Source organism: Rattus norvegicus, chromosome 7 (genome assembly GCF_021556685.1).
Source record: "Rattus norvegicus strain SHRSP/BbbUtx chromosome 7, alternate assembly SHRSP_T2T, whole genome shotgun sequence".
NCBI classification, from domain to species: domain Eukaryota; kingdom Metazoa; phylum Chordata; class Mammalia; order Rodentia; family Muridae; genus Rattus; species Rattus norvegicus.
Window position 1 is genome coordinate 126,337,619 of NC_141540.1, and position 15,237 is coordinate 126,352,855.

The 15,237-nt window shown below is 52.8% G+C and overlaps 1 long non-coding RNA gene and 1 other non-coding gene across 7 annotated transcripts in view; one reads left to right on the forward strand and one right to left on the reverse strand.

Annotated features, from left to right (window-relative positions):
* The window catches only part of LOC148004912 (uncharacterized), a 51,792-nt gene that overhangs the window by 22,289 nt on the left and 14,266 nt on the right, over window positions 1–15,237 (forward strand). For 4 of the 6 annotated variants that reach the window (XR_015624919.1, XR_015624917.1, XR_015624920.1 and 1 more), the window contains exon 2: window positions 13,132–13,215. This is a non-coding gene — a transcript (uncharacterized LOC148004912). Of the gene's footprint in view, window positions 1–9,484; window positions 9,795–13,131; window positions 13,216–15,237 lie in introns of those variants that run through there. The other 2 variants (XR_015624915.1, XR_015624918.1) reach the window with 2 other exon arrangements.
* Window positions 11,644–14,272, reverse strand: LOC148004913 (uncharacterized). The gene is made up of 2 exons (XR_015624921.1): window positions 14,127–14,272; window positions 11,644–12,619 (listed from the first exon to the last, which is right to left on the reverse strand). It is a non-coding gene; the product is annotated as an uncharacterized LOC148004913 (long non-coding RNA).

Genomic DNA, 15,237 nt, shown 5'->3' on the forward strand with positions numbered 1-15,237 from the left:
TGACGTCAAAGGACACTGGTTAGAATGCCAAGGCCAGTGGGGAGGTGGAGGGGGGAGACAGGCACAGAGATTGTGGGATGGGCCCTGGAGGCCTTGTTCTCCCTGGCCCTGGTCGTCAACGGGCTATCATACACCTCCAGAACCAGCCAGGTCCAAGTGGCTGTGATCCAGGGCATGTCTGGACAGGAGGAGGGAATCCAAGTCTAGGGACCCTGTGTTCACATGTGTCTCTGAGAGCCTGAGGCCCAGGCTGGCCTCTGTTTGGAAAACGCTTGTGCACGCCAGTGAAGCGATCTGGAAGACGCTGCGGCCTCCTTGGCATTCTAACCAGTAACCAGGTCCTGGAGCCCAGCCGTCCCATTCCCCCTTTTAGGGGCCCGGGGTGGCCTGGAGCCAGCAGTGTTGCTGTAGGGCTGAGAGCAAAGCCATGGCCTTGAACTACCCCCGCAGCTCCTGTGCCCCAGTCCTAATAGCAGGAAGTTGTTTCCAGCGGGAAAGGAGCGAGCCTGGAGGTGGGCACCAGCTCTGGGCAACATGCCTCTGCGAATCCCATGCCTCCCCAGGCACCTTGCACGGCCCCTTTGCATGCTCAGTTCTGTGCATTACTTCCCATACCCATTAGCTAGGTTGTGTGCCCTCCCTGCCGCACCCCGCTGGGCACCGCGCCCCTTGCTCCGTTGGACTGGCTGGGTCGCCCATGCGCGCGCCCCTTCCTGCGGGAAGCCACTGCCACTATCCGGCCCACCATGCTGTCTCAGTACCCTATCTAGAGCTCGGCGACCCTGGCGGCTGTCCTCAGCGCGCACTGGGCTGCGGGCGGGCAGAGAGGATCGCTGTCGACCGATGGTCCCAATCGGCCCCGAGCGTGCACGCGCGTCTTGGTACTGCCCGCAATCATGGCAGCCAGAGCTTTGGAGCGCAGCCGCGGAGCGCGCCCAGGCAGCCGCCTCCGTGCCAAGGCGGCGCGGGCAGGGGACGCGCTCCTGCTCAGCCCTCCCCGCTGCTTTGGCCCCGGGGCTCTACCGGTGGGTCTCCGCCGTGCGGTGCCCAGTGGGGTGGGCGCGCGAAGGCGACGGGCGGGGCCGCGGGACGGGCGCGCGCAAGCGGGGAGCGCCTCGGGCGGCGTGCCCGCGGGGACGCGCACGCGGAGCTGCGGGGCCAGGCGCGGGGCCGGGGCGGCGAATCCGCAGCTCCCGCCGCCCGCCCAGCCCGAGCGCGCCCGTCTGGGTGGGGGCCGTCCGGGAGGGGCGGCGCCCGGACGCACCGGCCCGCAGCGGGCACAGCGGCCTCGTTGGTATTCCGGGCGCGTTCGCAGCCCTGACCTCCCAGCGAAGCAGGGGTGCCCCGGTGCTCGGGCACGGCCGCCGCCGCCCCCGGCGGTCTCTCCAGGACGCAGGGCGCGCGGGCGCCTCGCTTCCCTCGTCCCCTCCTCCCCGGTCCCCCGTGCCCCCTCCCCCGCCCCGATCCGGCGGCGAAGGGGTGGGCAGGGAAACGCGCTCTCTGGGACAGGTGCCAACTCCGAGACAAAAGACATAAAATAGGCGGCAACGGGGGAAGCGCGGCCAGCGCGCTCGGGCGGGGACCGCGGCGCCGCGGGGGCCGCATCCTCGGTGCGGGCCGGGGAAAGTTTGGGAAGTCGGTGCGACCGCTCTGCGGCTGCGGGGGACGCGCGGCCCAGGCCGCCCTCCGAGCCGCGCTCGTCCTCTCCGCGCCGCTGCTGAATAATTCATGGCGCGCCCGCCGGCCATTAGCATGCACCGGGCGCGCGGCGCGTCTGTGCCAAGCCGCCACTGCATTCGGAACCCGGGCAGCGCCAGACGAGTGGCCCGCTCTGTCCCGGTGCCCTCTGGTCGCCCCCGGTGGCTCTCACTGTGGTCCCGCCCGCGCGCTGGGCCGCTGGGTCCCGAGCCCGCCCGACGGCCAGGCTCTGAGCGTCCGGGACAAAGGTCTCCAGTGGCGCCAGCCGTGGACGCGTGACTCGATCCTTCGCGCCACTCTTTTGCGTGTTGGGTCGTTGGATGTAAGACTGCAGAAACCCGGAGAGCCGTGGGTCCGGGGTTTGGGGCCTCGCCGTGCGCTGGCCAGAGGCCATTCCACCCTTCGAAGAGTTGCGGGAGCGGCTCCGCACTGCCCTTGGCTGTTCCTGTGCGCCCAGGAGCCGAACGCAAGTCACCCCGGACTCCAGCCAGCGGCTGCGGGCATGCCAGCACAGCGCTAGCGGCGGCCAAGAGGTGGTCTGGCAGGGCGGTGGACCTGTGCGCTGCGGGCATGATCAAGGTTGGAGAGGTAAGAGCTTTTTCACTTTAGCTACTTGGCATTTAAATATTTAATGGACAGATTTCTAAGAGGGGTCTGTCCTCCTCAGGGGCTGCCTTTGAGAGTCGGGGACACATCCTCGGTAGGTTGCTCTTGAACCCGAAGCCAGCCAGCTTGCAAAGAACGTCACACTGTCCTCTATCCAGAACTTGGGATTTGTGAAGCACAGCTTCTGATCTCAGGTTGCGGGGGGGGGGGGGCGGGGGGGTTGCTAGCCACGTAGAAATTTTATCGAGCATATAAAATAATTATAGCAGGGATTTTTAAACAATAGAACGGAGAAAACATCTGTTGGGCGGTGGTGTTTGGAACTGTTATTTTGAAGCCTAAGTCCTTTCTCAAAAATTTGAACTGTTTTGCTAAACCCTTTTTACTTTAAAAATATTATTTAATGCTAGAAGGGATGTTTTCAGAGAGCTGGTTTGGGGTGAACCTTCAGTGTAGCAGCCAAAATCCAGGGTGCAGTGGAAGATCCTTGTGTGGGAAGTTCTTGTTTATGGGGGGGGCAGTTAAATAAAGCAAAGCAGAACCAAAATAACAACAACAAAACCGAGTTCATAGCCTCTTTAATAAATACACTTTCTTATAGGCGGCTCATTGAGCCCAGCAAGCAGGCTTGTGTTTGTGGGAGATAAAAAAAAGGGGGGGGTGTGTGAAAGAATTTGTCTTTGACATAATTATAGGGTTTTTAGGTAACACTGAAATTAATTTCTTCAAAGTTGGATTTCGAAAGCCCAAGTGATCTCTCCCAGCCAGCAATAGCTTCATTTTATTTGAGCACCTAGGGTCTGGCTATGGGGAATAAAACCGTGTCTCTACGTGTGTGTAGCCTGGGTTAAAACCACACTCCAGCCGTGCGGATTAAGCCTGCTTTCACATAGTTGGGCTGCAGGTGTGATTTCACTGCTCATCTCCTCACTTTTGGATGTGGTTTCGATAGCCTCCTTGGGGGCACTCACCTCAAATCACACAGAGTGGGGGGCACCAATTTCTATAACACCCCAGAGTCATGAGCTGGCGTTTGAGGCCCTGTTTCCGGGAATACGGATGAGGCTGGAGAAGTCAAGGCCTGCTTTTATGCTTACCGTCCTGGGCTGCCTGTTCTAGTTGGTCCAGGATAAGAACACCAGAGTAAGGAGGCTTTCTTTTGACAGAGTCAGAACAGCCACCGAAGACTAACTTTGACCATCTTTTTCATGTGTTTGGTTGGTTTTTGGTTATTTTATTTTATTCTGTTTTATTTTATTTTGTTAGTCTGCTTTGCGCCGCTCACGGCCCCCCGCTTGGAGATTTTATTTCTCACTTAATCAGAAGCGTTGAGCAAAGGCAAAGCCCTGGGTGAGACATTTGGGGGGCAATCTCAGATGTAGAAGTGCATCTGTGGAAGGTATGTGCTCGCCCAGAGCTGTTTGGCTTAGCGTTGGCCATGATGGGGTCATTGAGAGAAGCTCGAACTCCACTGTAGCCTTGCCGGGGGGACAGAAGAGCCACGGTACAGAGTTGGAAGGGTGGAGATTGTGTAGTGATTAGTTGAAGTTCTTTATTGTGCTTGGGGCTAAAGCAGACCTCCAAACAAGTGGATGCCTCTACTTCTCCTCAGGCCATTGTGTGGAACCTGAAGCAAGCAGGAATGACCGGAGCATCAGAGGAGGTTGTTCCATGGCCTCGAACCAAGGCCACTATTTTGCCAAACAGCAGGGTCCTATGTACTACCAGAGAAGACCTTAGTACCCGGGAAATGACAGGATTAAGCTTGTTTGTTTCCAGGGAGGCTATTCAGGGCATCTTCCCGTGCCCAAATAGCTTGTTTTGGCACCATTTATTATTTTTTTTTGTATATACATATACAAAAGAGGAGGCTCTGAAGAGGAAGACAAATATTTGTCTATTTTCCTCCCTGTTGGATTTACTATAAGGGACAGGTAAGCAGGCCTGGTGAAATGGACTGCTGTGCTACCTGGAGGCATAGACCTCTGTTTTTCTGCTCTTAAATCAGGGCCAAGCCCAGGGTGGCCATACCAGAGCCTCATCATGCCTCACACTGTCCTGGGCAAGTAGTTTCCAGGGTACTGGCAGATGTCGGCTGGGCTAAGCACCAGGCATGTGTGGCAGGGAGGCCCACCAGTCTCTTCCACAGCAGTATGCTTCTGGCTCTATAGCAGTGTGGCCTGCACCTCTGGCCGGTGACCTGTATAAACCTGTCTGCTTCCGTCTAGTCCCCACCAGGGCACATAGCCTCTCCCAGCTCAGATCAGTCAAGGTCTCACAGGGAGACAGGAGGAGGGGGGTGTAGAGGTCTTTGCCCATCCAGATGGGCACCCTGCTGGGTGAGTACTCCCATTTGTCCAAGAGAACTTCTTATGGGCCTTGAAAGAGGAACATTGCTTAGGGAAGGGACAGGCCTTACAGGCCAGGAAAGAAACATCTTAAACTGGCCATGCCTCACTTGTATTGCTGCGGTTGGATTTTCGGGGTTATATTTGCATGTGTCAAGCGAAGAAAGAATGCTGACACAGAGCTCAAGGGGCTGGAGTGCCCAGGCTCACACCAGGGAGTACAGTTGGAGCATTCCAGGTTCTAATTTGTCCTTGTCTCCGACTCACCATGTGACCCGGGAAAGTCCTGTTGCCTCCCCAAAACCCACAGCCTGAGCATTCCAAAGAGGAATGGAGATGCCAATCTCAGAGGCTGCAGACAACGTTATTTTCGTAAGGCACAATTTTAGGCACTGTTGCCTGGGAGCGTCCAATGTCTGCACCACGGCCGTTATTATAAATCAAATCACTATAATTATTTCATATATTTATCACTTAGTACCCTGTGCATTGTATCACATATGATATATTATCACGTTATATTCTAGGTAACGGATTCTACTTCTGGTTTATCCAGAAAGTACACCAAGAAGTTGACTCCCCAGCCCCTTAGATTGACCGGTGGGAATTCGCAAAGGCAGAACTTTCCATTTCCCAGGGATATGGTACGAATGTGACTTTAATGTGCATTGGGTACAGGAGATGGGATAGAAGTTACCTTTGGGGACTCAGAATGTGCTATGCCTTCACAGGGCAGGATGAGGTCTTCCTGGAAAATGACGGCAGGGGGCCGGTCCAGTTCTGAGCTTTGTAGCCTGATGGTGGTCTAGAGTAGCTCTGGCAACTTCCTGTCATCCTTGCCGTAGACGCAGGTAGGCATCTGATAAGAGAGCTTTGCCTCTGGGATGAGCAGAGCCAAACAGCTTGCTTTGGAGAAATTTTCCCCTGGCATGTTTCTTCTAGAAGATGCAGTTTCTCACGACACCTTATTAGAATAAAATAAATAATAATAATAATAATAATAATAATAATAATAATAATAATAATACCCTGATGGAAACTAGCCACACTTTCTGATGTTATAGAGACAGTGAGCAAGAAAAAAAATAGCAACAATCGTCTTCAAACAAAGACAAAAATGAATCTTTTATATGGGATATTTATTTTGAGGAATGACCAGTGTTCCTTTGGCTGGGACAGTTGTTTGAGTATCGTGGGCCCGGGCCTCACAGTCAGAGCAGAGGTTTATAAGTGGGAGGGAACGGGAAATCAAAGTTCCCTGAGCTGCTGTTCTTGGGAAATTTCGACGGGCAAGTCCATCTTTGTTATGGAGTGCAGTTTAAACTTTCACTGGCTGGTTTTCTCCTTCTGGAATTTCTTTTTAAAGGCCGCTGGGGTGTGTCTGCAGTCCTTCCTTGGAAAGGTGGGACAGGTTGTGGACTGTGAGCCACAGGAGGTTTCCCTTAGGTCAAGCATGGTCAGTCTTGCTGGGTTTCAGGATGCACGTGAATAGAATGGACTGGACTAGACAATCACTTTCCAGGGGCTTCATTAAACCATGTGGGCCCATATTTGTAGTTTTCCAGTGTCTCCTCCTCCTCCTCTCCTTCCTCCTCTTCTTCCTCACATCCTGTTCTCAGATGAACTTGGGAGTGGCCTGTAGGTTGTGGGAGTCTGGCTGGAGTGGAGAAGCCCACACTGGCCCTCCTTTGTACTCCCGACTATCGAAAGTATTTTTGAACTCGTGATAAACTAACCCAGTATGTGGAACCGTGAAGACTGTCTTCTGAATTAACTGAATGCACTGGATTTAGCCCTGAGGCCTCGATACCATGGAGAGTCTGCCCAGACTACCCCCCGAAGACTGATCCAACCCCAGCTGTGCCTGGTGATGGGCCACCTTAAAAGCCAGGGCAGCAGCTGAGGCTAGATTTTGTGTAGAGATTGCTGGAAAGGGCCAGCATCATGCAATTCTGGGAATTTCCGAGGGGGATCCTTAGTCAGAGGACATCTGCTTCTTCAGGTGACCCTTAATCAAAACATCCCTGTCAGGTTAGTGGGAAAAGACAGGCAAGGGGCAGGTCCTGATCAGGGCCTGTTGTCACTCAAAATAATTTTCACTAAATGATAATATTTGTCTTCTGAGTAAGCTTTTATTTTTAAAATCGCTTTGGTATCCTTCATTTATGTTGAGTGCTGGAAGTTCTTAGCACCCCACTTTCTATATTAACCTGTACCTCCAAGATGCCAAGCAAAGAGACTTAGGATGTCCAGACATCCTCTAAGGCTGTGAGTGTAGGTGTGAAAAAGCTGAAATCATGGGAAAGAATGAAATCTTGTATTCTAGTCAGGAAAACGAAACAAAACAACCCCCAAAACATGGGTTCTATCTACTTGCTGGAGGAGGCACGCACAAAACACAGTACCAGTCACCATTGGATTTTGGCATTTTCTAGGTAGAGTCTGGAACCTGGAGTCTCTTTTCCTAGGATGCAGATGTGCGCACAGGTATCTGGGACTCAGTGTTCAGACAATGGTGGAGAGGAAGTTGTGAGCCGCGGTGCCATTAGGCTTGGGTAAGGTTAAAGGTTCGGACTTGCCATGCGAGGCAGGCAGAGTGAAAAGGCCAACGGTATACTTTTTGAGGCTGTGTATGTTTTCTCTTTAGATTACAGAGAAATGCTACCCCAGATGCTTCGGCTTTCTGATACTGGGCTGGGTTTTTCTGTGACCCGTTCTTCCTACTGGCCAGAGGGGCACTCAGTAGAAATATCTTCAATTTTCCATATATTTAAGATATTTACATCCAAGTTAGTCTTTTATAATTACATCTTAAATGATAGCAGCATGGCAGCCTCCTCTCCTATCCCCTTGGGCAGTAAGAAAAGCTGTAGCCAATCCGCCCCTGGGTTCTACAGCACCTGGACCTGACAAGGCTGGTTCTGAGCTGGACCCACTCAAGAGCATATATAGTCCACTCGTGTCGGCTGCCAAACCTTCCCGCTTAGAGAAAAGCTCGTTGGTGGGGATTCTAGCCAGGCCTCCGATGAGTACCCACTACCCTCCATGGTACTTAAAGGGTCCCAAGGCTTCGGTGGCCTGCCGTCGCTGTAGCGAGGCTGTCGTCTCCCTGTGGCGAGCTGAGCGTAGCAGTAGTCACTTTCTGACAGTGTTGACACTGGGTGTGTATGTGTGCGGGATACACCTCCTCTGATGGCCCTGTGATCCAGGTTCTGCCTCTTCTCCCTTGTCTCATCAGGACCCCCCAAATAGCCACCGGTAGGTTTGCAATGGCTTCTCTGTGTCGTAGACTGGCAGAACAGGTCCCATTTCACAAAGCGTAAGGACCCTTCTCCTCCCGGGGCCAGGCTCTTGGCAGCCACGCCAACCCATTGCTGGCATGGATTCCCCGAGTTCTTGGTCGAATGCATGGCATTGGAATGCTACCTGCTTTGTCTCTGGCGTCAGCTGGCAAGCAGTCACGTGGCCGTATGCGTGAGGCTGGAGCTAAAGACCAGAAAACTCCTCCTGCGCGGGCGGGCGGGCGGGCGGGCGGAGTGTCTCCTCCTAGCTCTCTCTGCCCACCCTCTTCTTGGCCTTCAGCGTGGCTGCCTGGGCAGGCCGAAAGCAGTATAAAATGAGCAGGCTACCCAAGATAGATCACGGTGTGCCTGACCATCCTCTACTTGAATCGTTGTGCACAGAGAGGCCCTTAGCGCATCTCACACGACGGGGAGGAGTTAGGCTCGTGCAGAGCGGTTTCTCCAAACCATCCTCTGGGGCAGATCTGGCCCGGGGGGTGCCTAGGGGTCTGAGGAGAGAGATAGCCACATCCCACTAGTGTGCCATTTCCATTCCTCCAGACTCATCGAGTCCCTCCGATGTCATATAAAGGGCCCAGAATGACATGGAGCTGAGAGGACGGACAAGCTGATGCCACACAGGCAGGCAACTATAGGAGATAAATTTCAGCAAAATCACCCCAATCGGGCCCTTAGCCCCTCTGGCTGTTTCAGAGGCCTGGAGCATAGGAATGTGTCCCCAAGGCAGTGAAGGAATGGTTTTCCTTACACTCAAGGCTCTGAGAGGACAGCGGCGATGTAGCTCAGTTCTATCCTGGCACTCATTCTCGGTGTTCTTGGCTGCTTGTTCACCCTCAGATGCTCTTGGCTCTCCCAGGCATTGGTGCTGAGTTCAGTGCTCAGCACTAGGGAGACTGCTTTTAGCATCCCGTCAGCTACATACCCCTTTTCGTCACATAGACGAGAAAACAGAAGCTGAGAGCAGTCTCGTGGACACTAGCTAAGTTCAAACCCATAGTCCAGACTCCTGGCTGAGACCGCTCTAGGGCCCATGATTATGATGGGTCACCCCGAGAGTCCTGAGCTGGAGTGGGAGCTCTAGTTCTCCCAAAGGAGTCCAGCCGAGGGCCGGCCACCTCCTGCTACTCTGTAGAACCCGGCTTAGGAACAATGCTACCTCTATCTGGAGCAGTTCAGGCTGCCCGGACTCCAGGCCCCTCAGAACGGCTTGACTAGCTAGGCAGTCGCAACATGGCGCCAGGGCCACCCTGCCCATCTACAGGGCTGGCTGTTGCCTGGGCTGAGGCTGGGCTGGGGTTCCAGGCATCCTCAGGCTAGCTGCTGAGTGGTCAGGCACTGTGGCATCCTCCCTCCTCTCCCTGTCGTCCAGCCCCCCGCCTTTTTTTGGTGGTGGGTTTGGGGGCCCGGCCCACCCGCCTCTGCCACGTCTGCCATCCTCCAGGCACCCACGAGCATCTTTCGAAAATTCCCGGTGGGCGGGGCAGAGCCGTAGCGGCCGCCTCTGCGCCCCCCCCCCCCTCCCTGGGAGCCAGTGCCAGATGAGAGAGAGCAGGAGACAAAAGTAGCATTTTCCTTGTCCTCCTAGGCTGGCAGCAGGGTTTTCCCCCAGCGCCACTTGCTCCTGGCAGTCCTAACCCCGGGTGCCAGAGTGGCCAAGGCCCAAGCCAGGACCCGTGGACTGACGGACGCCAGAGCCCAGGAGGCCCAAGGGCCTGTCCGACAGAGGCTGGCACCTGGGCACGGTCTGGTGGCTGGCAGGAGCCCTCTTACCCAGCCAGGGCAGGGGACATCATTTTCACTTGCTGGCTTTTGAGAAAGTGACCCTGTCCTCCCGTTCCTGGTAAGTGACCTTCTCCCCTTCTCCTGCTTGGGGATGAGCCGAGGGCCCTGCCATCTTGTGCTCTGTGCCTGCTACGTCTCCTTCCTTTTAATTGGCTTAGCCCAAACCCCAAATTCTATTTCAGAGACACCCTCCCCCACCCCCCACCCCCAATCCTGAGTGAAGCAGGCACTGCCAAAAACTGCAGGGAAGAAGCAGAAGCCAAGCCATTTATTTTTAAGATCTAAAGCTAGGGCTTTCGAAATGATAATGAAAACACACGGTTCGGTATTTCACAGTGGCTGCGTGTTCTGTTAGGAGTCGAGTGAGGGCTGGAGGAGGCATCCGTCGGCAAACCACCCTTCCGTGCCTTGTGTCATTTTGTTTTGAAGGGGGCCTTATTATTTCACTACCTTTTTTTTTTTTAAATTTTAAATTTTTGGCAGTACTGGGAATAGCAGAGAAGGAAAACCCAGCACCATTGTAGGGTCCTCCAGCAAAGGGTGCAGGCAGGCAGGGCCAGCCACACACAGGAGGGAGGACCTTCGTGTTCGGAAACAGAGGCTCTTTTATTCTGTCCCGAATCCCTAATGCCACCATTCCCACAGTTTGGGGATTTAGTTCTTTTCTGCCTTTCATTTCGCTTAATTTTTAAATTTATTTTTTATTTTAAAAGAAGAAACTAATAGTGCAGTGTACAGTAATATCTGGGATTATTTTGCACTCTGTTTTTAAAGCACTCGTTTTTAAGGCTTTTCTTTTTCTTCTTCCTTATTTATTATTTGTTTGTTTATTTGCTTATTTATTAGTTAGTTATTTTGAGGAGAGGATCTACCTCACAGTAATGTGTCCAGCCAGTAACTACCTGGCCAGGATGGGCAAGAGGTGTCCGTGGACACCAGCCACCAGGCAGACCTCGGGAGAGCACCGAGTAGTCCCCAGGCCTGTCCAGTCCCTGTTTCACAGTGGTTCCTCACCTGCAGAGTTATGCCCGGGCACACACAGCCTAAACTGTAGCTAATGGAGGCAGGAGCCCCTGAAAGACAGATCTTTGTGTAACCCGCCTGCCTGTGCTGCCCACGAGTTGAGTTAGTGGCTGTCTGAGTTTAGTCCCAGGCCCCATCCTTTATAAAAAGGTGACATTTGCAGAGCCCAGCTGCCCGCTTACCTCCACCCCTCTGGCAGGCTGACAAAAGCGCCCTCCACTACAGCCTGGTTCCCTATGTTTGAGGGTAGCCGGGGTCTTGATTTATGGGAACTGGGAAATCCGACACAGAAAGTTCCACTGTGGGGGAAGAGGAAAATTCCCAAGTACAGACATCTTTGTTTCCTTAGTCCAGAGGCACATGGGCTCTATGTGTCCGGGGGCTTGGCTGCAGCAGCCGCCCGGAGCAGACTCCTCCAAATATGAAGACAGAGCCCAGCCCAGCTGCTTTTGTTCTTACGCTAGGCAGCAGGAGATACGGTAGGGTTCGGGGCTGCGAAGACAGGCATATATAGCTGAGATAATTAAAACATTTTCACGATTATGACAGCCACATTCTGCTGCTGCAAGCTGGAGGATTTATTCCACCCAAATATTTAGCAAGCATCGGATAAAACACTAGTGGCAAAATAAAAGTAATAGCGGCGCGGGGGGGGGGGGGACGGGGACGACCCAGCGCGATATATTTTCAAAGGCAAAAGCGTGGCAAAGAGAGAAATTAGGCGAGAAAGAAAAGGGAGGTCAGCAGCTTGAAAGAATTTGCATTTTAATAACTGCCCAGTCCTCACCTGTTGTTTTTTTTTTAATAATTAATGTAGGTGAATAAACCTCCATTTCTAAGTTCTAGGTGGACGTGTGGTAGGATATCCTGAGTGTTAAATCATCTTCTCTCAGACAAGATAGGCAAAGGCAGAAAAAGGATTCATAGAAATATCTTCATGGTGAAATTAGTACCCTTCCACACTGAGTAAATTTACCCACTGCTTTTAGTGCGTGTCCTCACGCCGTCCTTGTTAGTCTGAGATCATTGTAAATGTCCCCTTGTCACCTTAAGTTCTGAATTCCATTAGCATCAGACCCCCCTGTCCCCCAAATGTAAAATGACAAACTTTTTTTTTAAAGGGCAAAATCTCAGCGCTTTCCATGGAACCCAAAGTTTTTTGACAGTATTTAAAAACAAAACAAAACAAAAAAATAGAAAGGAAGAACCACGCAAGGCACCTCCCATATCATTGCCGCTATATAAATTCCACTATAGACAGAAATTATACATTCTCGAGGCACAGATGGGCTGGTCTGTCATTACCACCGCCTGGTACTTGTTGGAACACACGGCCTATTTTAATTGTGGAGTCAACAATTTCGGAGAACTGAGGTCAAAATAAACACGGTGCATTTACGCTGAGGAGCAAACCTCTCCCACGGTCTTGTGGAAGGGCTGGCGGAACACTGTCACCCTGATAAATGCTGCCTAAGGTTTGGTCTTCAGACACACGTGTGTATGCCATTCCTTGTACAATGGCTCATGCCGGAGAGTCAGAGTGCAACTTGCAGGATCCGGTTCTCTCCCTCCACCACGTGGCGTCCAAGGATCGGATTCAGGTTTTCAGGCTTGGTGGGGCAAGCTCCATTCCCTGCAGAGCTATCTCACCCATCCTGGTCACCCTCTTTTAAGACGCCAAGTACGCCGTGTCAGAGGCCCTTCCTCGTTTTAATTAATTACCAACTTCTAATCTTGTTCTCCTGTGTGAGCGCCCTAGCTCTACCCTCGAATTCCAACTCGTGGGGCATGGAAATTATTGATATCTTATTCACTAGAAGGAGGTTGGGTTGACGTACATGCAATTGTTTTGAGACCTGCCTGCATGGAAAAAAAAAAAAAGAAAAGAAAAGAAATCAAGTTATAAATATTTCAAACGGTTGAAAAGTACATTCAAGTCCAAACTTGAGGAAAAAAAAAAACCATAGTGGGTCAATTGCACAGAGTAGGTAGTATATATAGATAGATCGGCAAGATAAGGAAGTGCAGAATTTATTGGGCTGTATCAACACACTGGAGGCCAGAGCTTTCACAGCCACAATAATTTGCAGACAATGATAACGGCTTATTTGGGGAATTGTGCACCTGTGATGATGTAATCATCTCTAAGCTGTGCTTTCTCCCCCTTTCCCATGTGTTCAGCACTGACCTCTGTACTTCAGGATTCAAGTGCTGTACTCCCGGCCTGCAGAGAGCATTTAGGGCTCCTGCTTTGGGAGAGAGGCAGGGAGGGGGTGCATCTAGTCCCTCAACTGCCATCCCCAGGAGCTCCAGTCTGTCCCCCCCCCCCAATTGTTAATAGAAGTACGTTTCTGTGGTTTGCTTATCCGAAGGCTTGTACCCACCGGTGGAGATGATAGAGAACAGAGAAGATAGAAAACACTGATGAAGTCCGCTGCCGCAGCTGGCTGGGAGTGGTGAGTGAGTTTTTAACCTCTTCATAATTTCCCTGTGGGTCTACTGGTCTGTCAGCTGCAGCCTCGGAGATGGGAACGTGTTGCTGGGTTGGCCACCATAACGGAGGCAAAATGAGACAGTATCTGCAGTGCCGCGTCGATCGTGAACATGGCTTTGGGACCGTTTGGGCCGAGGGCGAAGGGGGGTTTCCCTTTTGCAAGAGCACATGCTGGGGGTGAGTGGAGTCAGACTGGCTTTGTATTCTGACTGTTAAGTCGGTTCACTCCCTGAGCCTCGGTTTCCTTGTATGTAGAATGGGAACAGAACCCAAAGGCCTAACCCCAAACCAGAAAGCTTAGTTAATGGAGTGTACCAAACATGGCTTCCTTACTGTACTTTGGAACATTCCCAAAAGCAGGGAGCTCCCTCCTCTTTTCTCTCTGGAGAGGTGGGGAGTCGGAGAGATTCAGGCAGCTAAGTAGTTAAGTTAGGTCAAGAGTCAGGCCCCACTGGGCCTTTCTCCTGGTCCCATGGGCCAGCTAAGGTTTCACTCGTGTGTGCCCCATACATATACATGTGGATGTACAAGGAGCTCTTTGCAGAGGTATGTGTACAAATGCATGTGTTCGTAACCTGCACAAACAAATGTGGGTCTCTGTAGTTTCCCACTGGCTAGCATTCCGGCTTGGACCAGGTCCCTGTAGTAGACGGGCAATTTTCACCAAGGTGGGCAGTGTCTTTTAGATACTGTCCCTCCTCTTCTTAAAGTGGACCGTGAAGCCCTACACTCAGTAGACAATGACTACAGTAGACAGCCCGTCAGGATCCCTAGGGGCCAGAGATGAGCCTCCTTCCCTAGACCGGGGGAAGCTGAGGTAGATGGGGGTGGGTTACAGTCGGTCCCAGAGCAGAGAGGGTCATAGGTACTCACCAGGCCCAGGCAAGGCCCAGGCAAGGCTTAGACTGCCTTTCCTCTACATGGATGGGCAGTTCCGGGCGCCGGCCATTTGCAGACCTGGAAGGGTGAGAGTGAGCCTCAGGGCCCAGCAGAGGAAATGGCGGCCCAGAGCGGGAATCCGGGAAGGCGGGCCGAGGGCGGGGAGCTGCCCGGAAGTCCTGCTTTTGCCGCTGGTCAGCTGCTAGGGGCCTTCTTATAAGGAGCCACCAAAAAGACTGGGCCTTTCTGGACAGGTCTGTGTGTGCCTATGTTACATGCATGCTGGACCCAGGGCAGGGCTGGCCTCTCAGAAACACTGTACGACAAGGGCCAGATGAGGTGGGACAGAAGGTCGTGACCCACGTTCTGACAGGCCTTGGAGCTTGGTTTTTCAAAAGAGGGATGCAACATCAGCCTCAGACCTTGGAGGAAGCTCACGTGAGTGTTTGGCTGGGAAACCCACGATTGGTCGGCTTTCTTAACCTTATTGTGTACTAGTAGGAAGATCTAGGAAGTCCGAATTTCTAAGCGAGGTACTTGTTCACGTCAGCCTCAGTTTTCCCCCCTCTAAAAGGGAAGGGCATCAGACATGTAAATTAAGTGTCTGTAATGTCACCGGCGCATTTGGCTACATGTGGGCTTGCCGAACAGTACCAGTTGTAGGTGGGCCATGGAAAAGAGTCATTAGCATAGAGCCTTTGGACTCTCTAGGCTTCTGTACTTGGGTAAGGACCGCAGGCTTGGAGCAGGAGTGCTCAAGAGGTGACCTGGTCACACCAGTATGTGCTGGAACCTCTGACCCAGTTTCCTGGGTGCCTAGCCCTGCCCAGGATTCCTGGGGTGGGTGTGTCTAAGCTTCTGGCTCAGACGTAGTTGGAGGGATCCTGGGATCCTGCCTGCCTGCTCTCTCCCTGCCAGGGCGCATAGGATGAACCTCTCCTGGGCTTTCAAAGTCCCAGTTAGTCACCTATTCTGTGTGCCAGGTGCTAGAACATGGGACCTTCTGATAAACCCTTTCAGAATCTAACACGGCTGTGATCAGAGGTCCCAGTGGCAGGGAGACACACTCTAATCATCCTAGACCTTTACTGTGGATGTGAGCCAC